Here is an 8,241-nt window from a genome sequence, read left to right as displayed (position 1 = left end):
TTTTTTTTTTTGAGACGTTGAACTTGCGCTAGAAGATCAAGACGGGCTGCAAAGCAAATTCTTAAAAATGTAAACCTTCGCTCAAAACTGAGCGTAACCCGGAAAAAAAAAAGGAGAGAAAAAAAGAAGGGAAAATCCAACGAAAAGACCAAAAATTAAAAAAAAAAAAACCAGATGTATGCTTGGCTGTTGGGGGTTGTTTGGTTGGTTAATTTTTGGTTTGGGTGCTTTTTTTTTTTTTTTTTTTTTTTTTTTTTTTTTTTTTTTTTTTTTTTTTGTAATGATCACAGGCCGGTGAAGGACAGGAGGGGCCGGAGTTTCCTTTTGTAGAGGTACCCTTCACTTGAAGAAGCAGGAAAAAAAAAAAAGCTCTGATAGCAATTTAAGAAACAATAGACTCAACTCGCGCTGCCGGCTTTGCTACTTCAAGTGTCATTTTCCACAACCAGGCAAGTTTTTTCCTCTCTCTCTTTTTTTTCCTCCTTCTCTCCCAACCAGAGATGTTTCTTTCCTTTCAGTGCGTATAGATGAGGAGGACGCTGGTTGCCGGAGACAGATACACCAGAGACCGAGAGTGGGGTGGGGGGAAGGGGGAGAGAGGGAGAGAGAAAGGGGGGAGGGAAAGACAGAGAGAAAGAGAGAGAGGAGAGGGAGAAAGAGAGAGGGGTGGACCCTGCTGGAAGGAGATTCTGTTTTCTCCTTGCTAAAATAGAAGTGATTTGCAGGCTTTCCCTATGGAATCCAGTTTGACTCTCCCCAGAGCTAAACACGGGCACACTAACCCCAAAGGGAGGAGGCGGAGCCCGCGCTCCACAGACCCGCCTCTTCATTTGCATAACGTCACCCTTCCGCCCGGCCGCAGCCAATCGTGACTCAGGAGCCTGCTGGCTCTTTGCGCCGGGCCACGCTCCCTCATTAGCATCCCGCTCCGGGTGGCGCTGGGGAGCCGGCCAAAGTTCCTCGCAAAGTGGCGAGCGCGGCATAGCTGAACACCAGCTTCAGCGCTGGGGAAGCGCGGGGCTGAGCTGGGCTGAATCCTGCTGGCGAGCGGGAACAGAGGAAGGGGAGGGGATGGTCTCCGGGATGAGAACGGGTGTCCGCAGCCTGGAGGTTGCGGTCCTTTTAGCATCCTCGCCGCGCCCAGAGCGCGCTGCGGGCGCACAGGCTGCGCCCTCCCCGGGGCCTAAGCAGCCCTTGTCCTGCTCCGCTGTCTGGGGACGTCGGGGGCAAAAGCGGAGGAGACGGGAAAGAAAAAACAGGACGTGCGTCCCAGGTGCCCACACCTCTTCGCTTTGAGGAGGGGGTGGTGGGGTGGAAAATGGGCGCGCGAGTTCGCGGCTGGGAGTTCTCGGAGGTTGTTGTGTCTCCATACTGGGGAAGGGTGGGTGGATTCTGGGTCCCGGGTTTCGGGGCACTGTTGGTCATGCTGGAGCTGGGGGCCCAGGTGCTGTCTCTAGTTTGGCCTCAGAAATGCTACTCGGGGAACCACGAGCCTGGAAGCGGTGTGTTAGCTACATTCTGAATGCTTACTTCTCTGGAGCATCCCGCGGGAAGGGTAGACGGGATGAATGCCCCAAGCTCGTTGCTGGTGTGTGTGTCTGTGTGTGTCTGTGTGTGTCTGTGTGTGTGTGTTTAGAGTACTAAAACAACAACAAATTGTATGGTTAGTTGGTTCTTTGGTGTAAGAGTTCTGTCTTCCTTACTCCTCTTAAAATGGGGGACTTGACAAAGCCCTCCACAACTTCTGTCCTTGCCAATATGTCAAAGAAAAGAGATCATAGGAGGTGGGAAGGTGTGGGGGAGGAAGGAAAGAAGGCAGGCACTGTGACCTACATAGTATATATGCTATGGCTGGCAAAGGAAATAGCTAGAAGTTTCTGGGTAATGTGCACCATCATTTTTTTAGCAGGTTGTAACCTCTAATAAGCACATGGTGCACTTCTGTTTCATTGCCCTCAAAGGAACTCCAAGACTGCAGCCAGCTCTGCTAAGGACTCCTTCGGGGAAATTCTCTGCCAGAAATCCAGGTCCCCTTTCTGCTGGCCTTTCATGGTTCTTTGATTTAGGGAAACTCTTGGGGTCAGTGATGGAAAATCACAATTGCCCACATTGAATGGAGACAGGCAAGAGTTAGAGTTTGTGCTCTCAGCAGATCAGGAAGATGGAAACCACTTCCTGATTCCTAAATTAGAGAAAAGTCTTTCAGGCCTGCCGGTGTTCAGCCACTGTCCTCCAACACAGCTTTATTTCTGCCCAGCTATTATCCATCTCACCTGGATCACAGGTGCTGAGTGCCTTCTCCCAGGCACACTAATGAATGCCACCTCCTCCAAGTCACTCCTGAAGGATACCCACAGCACCTACCAGATTCCTGGTATACAGTAGGTGTTCTGGAGGGGTGATTTGGTGGAGTGACTGGAAGAACTCTAAGTTTGTGGGAAAGGGGAAAGGGAAACTGGACCTTCTCCTACTTTATAGAATTTAAATGCACAGTGGAAACTGAGCCTGCTGAAAACTTCTCAAAGATACAGCTCCACAACCCCCCCACCCCACCCCAGGCTCAAAGTGTTCCCAAAGGCAGTCCTTTCCCTAGCCTGCTCTGAGGGACTGTTTCAAGATGGAGGTGGGGGGGGGGGGTAAGAAGTAGTATCAACCGGTAACAGAGGGTCTTGGCATGGACCTTGTCCTCCCTGTCTGAGCCTCCACTCTACTCTTTCTTTGTGAATAGTGCTTAGGACTCCAAGTGCTTTCCCTAATGATAAGGAATGGAGGTGGAGGGGTGTCATATCTCTGCCCCAAGGGAGAAGGCCAGAGTGCCAAAGAAAGGAGAGAAGCACAGCTTCCTTGAGGACCAGGATCAGTGGGAAACACATCACATGGATTTCCAGGGATAAAGTAGAACCTAGAAATATTCACAAATGCTGTGTTTGTTGAGAGCTCTGAAACTGCCTGATCCAAAAGAGAAAGTGGTCCAGAGAGAGCCCTGCATCTGCCACAAAGTCAGTATCCCCAGGGATGAAATATCCCACAACCACTGGGCAAAGAAGTAGGAAAAGTAACAGGGGGGCAAAATCTTTGATAAAACTAATTCCCTTTGGCTGTGCAAATGCCCTAGACATTTTCCCTAGGATAGTGAGTGTACTTTGTTGTAATCAAGCAGAGTGTATGCAGCCAGTAGCCTTTCTCCTGGCTGTCCTTGCACTTTCTCACCCAGTAATAAATGTTTAAATAGGAATAAAACTAAAGGGAAGGTGGAAAAGAGACACAGAAAACAAGGAATGTAACCCAGGTCAGCAGAGCCAGAGCTTCTTTGAAGGATTTCCTCTGGTGGATACTGAGCTAGCAATTTCAGTTTTAAACTTTGAAAAATCCTTCAACACTTTTCAGTCTTTCCTCATATAAAGTTAGCACCACCTGCAGCAGGCAAAAGATGTGTCAGGGTGGTTACATAGTATGTAATAAGTCACATTTCCTGGGCAGAGATATGCGTGTTTGGAAAGCATTGCCTAAGCTTTATAGCAAATCTGTACTGTAAATTCCGGTTGGTATAGAATTATAATCCCCACACCTGACCACCCCCCTAATCCCGTGGAGGGGGGGTTGCTACAAGTGGTGCAGATTTCCAGGTCTTGTTTAGACCTACAGAATTAGAACTTCTGTTGCTGCCTGGGAATCATGAGAAGATCATTGGAACCTCCTGATTTCAAATGTTGAGAGGGAAAAGAAGGAAGAAAGTGGGGAAGAAACGAAGGGAGAGGGAAAGGGAAGTGGAAAAAAGAATCTATGCACAGGAGAAACACAGCAGGGCGGGTTTATACTTGGAAGGAGAATTTGGAAAGGTTTGAAATTTCCCCCGCCCGGAGCTAAGTCTCCCGCTGAGTTTCTCAGAGTTTCTTGCGAGGTCGGGTTAAGGTCCCCACACTCCCTCTCAACTGCTTCAGGTGGTAGACAGGGCTGCCCAGTCTCCCGGAACCTGGGACCAAGCAAAGAGCCCTTAACTGCCCGCCCCCACCCCCACCCCCACCACACACACACACCCCACACTACCCAGAACTTTGAAAGCTTCTAGCCTCAAGTATCCCAACACCTTTAAAGCGCAGAAAAACCAACTCCCTTCACCTGAGGGCATCAATCGCCTCACTAACCTAACGGGGGCAGAGGAGGGAGGGGTCGGGGAGGGGGAGGAGGAAGAAGTGCTAGTTGCGCGCTCTTCCAGAGACAAGATAATACAACCAAGCTAAAACTAACGAAGAAGACAGCCTGGGAAAACGAGGGAAGCGGCTCTGCTCGTCTGCCCCCAGGAGGCCAGACTTGGGAGCCGTCGCTTAAAAATTCCCTGGGTCTACCGTCTCCTCACGAGGCTCCCGGAGAAGGGCCGTCTGTCGGAAAAAACGCAGTTAGCCTGAGACTACAGAGAGTGAGCCCCGACAAAAGGCAAACCGTCCTCTTCACCGCGAAGAAGCAGGAAAAGAAAACCTGGGTGAGGGAACCAAGAGACAGAGGTCCCTCCGCACGCCTCCAGCTCTGTAGCCGTCCACTGGCAGCCTGGGGCCCCAGGCGGGTGGGAAGGAGCCTAGGGCGCAGCTCGCTAGTACTAGGAAGGCAGGGCTGGGAGCTCCGGGCAGCCGGGGACCTGGCAAAGTGGAGACCTGAGCAGGGCACACGGAGCTCCACAGGGTCCACTCAGCGGCACACCAACACCAGCTGGGTTAGTGGAGTAAAACCCTGACTGTTCAGCTCTAGCAACCTCCACCGGTTGCCCCCACCCCCAAGAACGTGCGAGGGCCACAGTCCGGGTTCCATCGGAAATCTGCCTGACCTCCTGGCTTTCAGCCGTTTCGGGTGAGTGGCAGAGGGAAAGGGGCATTTCCTGGGACTCTGATGTCTGTTTCTGTCCTCCAGCTCTGCAGAGAAGGTCCGTTTTCTCATCCAGTCTGAGAGACACTTCGAGCCCCCGGGAGGGCACCTAGCCCGCAATACAAATAGGGAAACTGAGGCCTCAAGCGGCACAAAGATACCCATAGACAGCTTGAGGTAGAGGTGAGGCTCACAACAGCTTGGGGCTTTGTCCCGGTAGTAGCCCAATAAGGAGGGCTTGGGGCAAGAAGCTGGAACAGACCTTTCCAGGAGTGAGTCTGCAGATTGTGGGGTTTCCCCTGGGGCGCTCCCCAGATAATAATAGATCCCGTTTGTTGAAGGTTTTACTGGCATAAACTCACTGAATTCCCACAACAGACCGAGAAGGTAAAATCACCCCCATTTTATAGCATCAGACTCTGAGAAGTAAATCAACTTGGCACAACCACACTACTAATGAATTGTCAAAGTCTGTACCCTTCACCTAGAACCGCTACCACCTGCTCTACAGCTATCTCCCATGTTTGTCTGGGAGTTTTCTGCCCAAAGCTCTCAAATCTCTTCAAATTGGAGCCCTTAGGTGTCCCACTGACCAAGGTGCAGGGAAACATGTTGCCCCTGAGGGTAGACAACTGAGAAAGAAGAGCAAAACAGTTTTAAATGTCCTAACTAGGGCCCTCCCCGGTGGCACAACAGGTTAGGATGCAGCACTGCAAACCAGCCACAGCCTCTTCAGTGCAAGTTCAATCCCTGGCCTCCCTGGCCCTGAGGTGACCACATGGCACCACAGACCTCTCCTACCTGCCCGCTGCTCCCCTCAGCAGTGTGCTTGGTCGATCTGCCAGTTCTGCTCCCCACTCTGTCTCTGGTGAAGCCTCTCACCGCCCCAGCTCCATATTAATAAATAAATATTTTTAAAATGTCCTAACTAATGCATAGACTGGTAGAGCCTCCCCTCAGACACCCATTCACTGCTCTTAAGCAGCTCTTAGCTGGGTCGTGCCAGTTAAAAGACATACTTGCATGGTGACCACCATTCAGCCGTGACCCTCAACCCTAGCTGAGGTCTTAGACCTCCATGTGCGCATATCACAAAGTCACCTAATTGCAATAGACTAAACACAGGATGATGCAGGGCTGCCTGTGAGCCCATCAGGGAACAGAAATCCCAACACCTGCAGATGTGCTTAATGGAGGAAGACCATATGGCCTGGCATGACCATAGATAGCTAAAAGCAGCTGAGTTATGGGGGGAGTGGAGAGGGGAGCTGCCTGAAAAGATCTCCCAGTTCTAGGCTATCAAGCATAGACTTATCCCTTCCCCAGTCCTTTCCTCACAGCCCTGTAACTCCTGTAATTGGACTCTGACCTGGGAGACAATTTTGGCTCCTTCAGGGAAAGATCTCTGGGGTGGGAAAAGGGAATTTTGCTGTTTGGAAATTAACATCCCTGCAGTAGCAACTCAAATGGAAGAAAAGGAACCTGCAAGAAGCTGAATGGCAATGGAAGAAGTAGGCTGGTTTGCAGAGGAAGGAGTGGGAAAGGGTGGGAGAGTTTAGTAGACCAGCAGGAGGCGGCCTCACTAGTTCATGCATACATTTCCTTTGAGGCTCTAATCGCTGGGTATTTTCAAACTACTCTAAACTGAGAAGTCTTTGTTGTCTACCAGAATAAGAGATGCATGTGATGTGAGTGTGCAAATATGTTTGCATGAATGAAAAGTCACTGCATTCACACTGCATATGCATGAATATACACTGGTGAGCGACAGGCACATATGGGTGTTTGTGTGTGCATTGTTGAATTAAGTGTGCTTGGGTCACATGTGATATGGGAGACAGTTTTGGCTCCCTCAGGGAAAGATCTCCAGGGTGGAGATCTTGTCTTGTTTGTGTTTGTGTGCGAGTGCAAAAATGCACATGTGTGCAATGGAGCATCGAACACTTGTATGTGAACCTGAGCTCAGCTGTGGTCCATGCGTTCACATCTGCTCATGAAACCCTACAAAGAAGTTCCCCAAATCTCCAGTGTAGTCAAAAGGCAGGCGTAGGCAGGATGCAGAATGTGGAATGGAGATACCAAGGGTCAAAATTGCTGCTGGTTTGGCAGCAGGTGGCAGGGAGCAGCCAAAGGCGCTAGGCATCTGCGGTGAGGCAGAGGGTCAGAGCCAAGCCCGGCTCCAAGCGGGCGAAGCGGGTTCCCTCTGGGGCCCACAAATTACCCGGACTGCGCTCGCTGGGATCCCTGCTGGACAGTTCCTCGCCCTTAATTGTTCCTTGTGGACAGTTTCCCGTTATTAATGTCGTGTGTCCTAAAAGAGACAGCTTCCGGGGATTTCTTAATGTATGTATTATCTTTATCACCAGCATTATTTGGTAACTTTATGAAGGTGGTGCCAAATCCACCAAGAGGGTCTTGTCCCGCCGTTTGGAGATCGCTCCCAGCGCGTCGATGACACGCGGGTGCCCAAATTTCCCCTTTACGTGGAGCCACAGCGCCACCTCGCGACCCCTCAGCCTCTCTCCCTCCGGTCACGTATACTATTTTCCTAGTCCATGCCTCCAAGTTTTTGGGGGTTTTTTGTTTGTTTGTTTTTTCTTTTTAATAATATAACAGTGGGCCCTCCCTGGTGGCGCAGCGGGTTAAAGCACAGCACTAAGAAGCTTAAGCCACTTCCACATGAGTTCGATTCCCGCTCTGCCCAGGAGGTGACCACATGGTGTGGCAGACCTCTCCTGACCCGCCCACTGCTCCCCTCAGCAGTGTACTTCATTGATCTGCCTGTTCTGCTCCCCACTCTGTCCCTGGTGAATCCTCTCACCCTCCGCATCTCTGGCCTGTACCCCAGTTCTGTATGAATAAATAAATAAATCTTTAAAAAAAATACAATAGTTTGTTTTTACATCATTTTGTGCCTTTTTTCATCTCAATTGTAATCTCTGTGGGCTTCCCATCACCAAATCACCGGTGTGCTATCACCACAGTCCTGTGCAATTCCTTCTGCCCACCGTTGTTGATCCCATTCCCCACTCTACCCCGGTAAAATGTCTCTGGTATATAGTTGTTCATCATTATTATTATTTTCTTCCCTAGTCTGTTATACTCCTGCTCTGAGTGAAACCACCCGGTATTTTTCCTCTTCTTTCTGGCTTATTTCACTAAGCATGATCTTTTCCAGCTCCATCCATGTTGCTGCAAAAGGCCATGCCCCCAAGTTTTTATTACTGGTTTTCCCTCCACCGCCCAGTCTTTTTTTCCTCACTACAACAAGCTTCAGGTTCCCCACTTCCCGCATCACTTTTCTATATCTACCTCCTCTACTGGGGAAGCCTAACCAGCTCCCCTTATAATCATCAGATCAAAGGTCACCTCTTCAGAGCCCCC

The sequence above is a fragment of the Condylura cristata genome, unplaced genomic scaffold, assembly GCF_000260355.1.
Source record: "Condylura cristata isolate star-nosed mole 26May11 unplaced genomic scaffold, ConCri1.0 scaffold00026, whole genome shotgun sequence".
Taxonomy (NCBI): domain Eukaryota; kingdom Metazoa; phylum Chordata; class Mammalia; order Eulipotyphla; family Talpidae; genus Condylura; species Condylura cristata.
The sequence above is the reverse complement of the archived record's forward strand: the minus strand, read 5'-3'. Positions refer to the sequence as shown.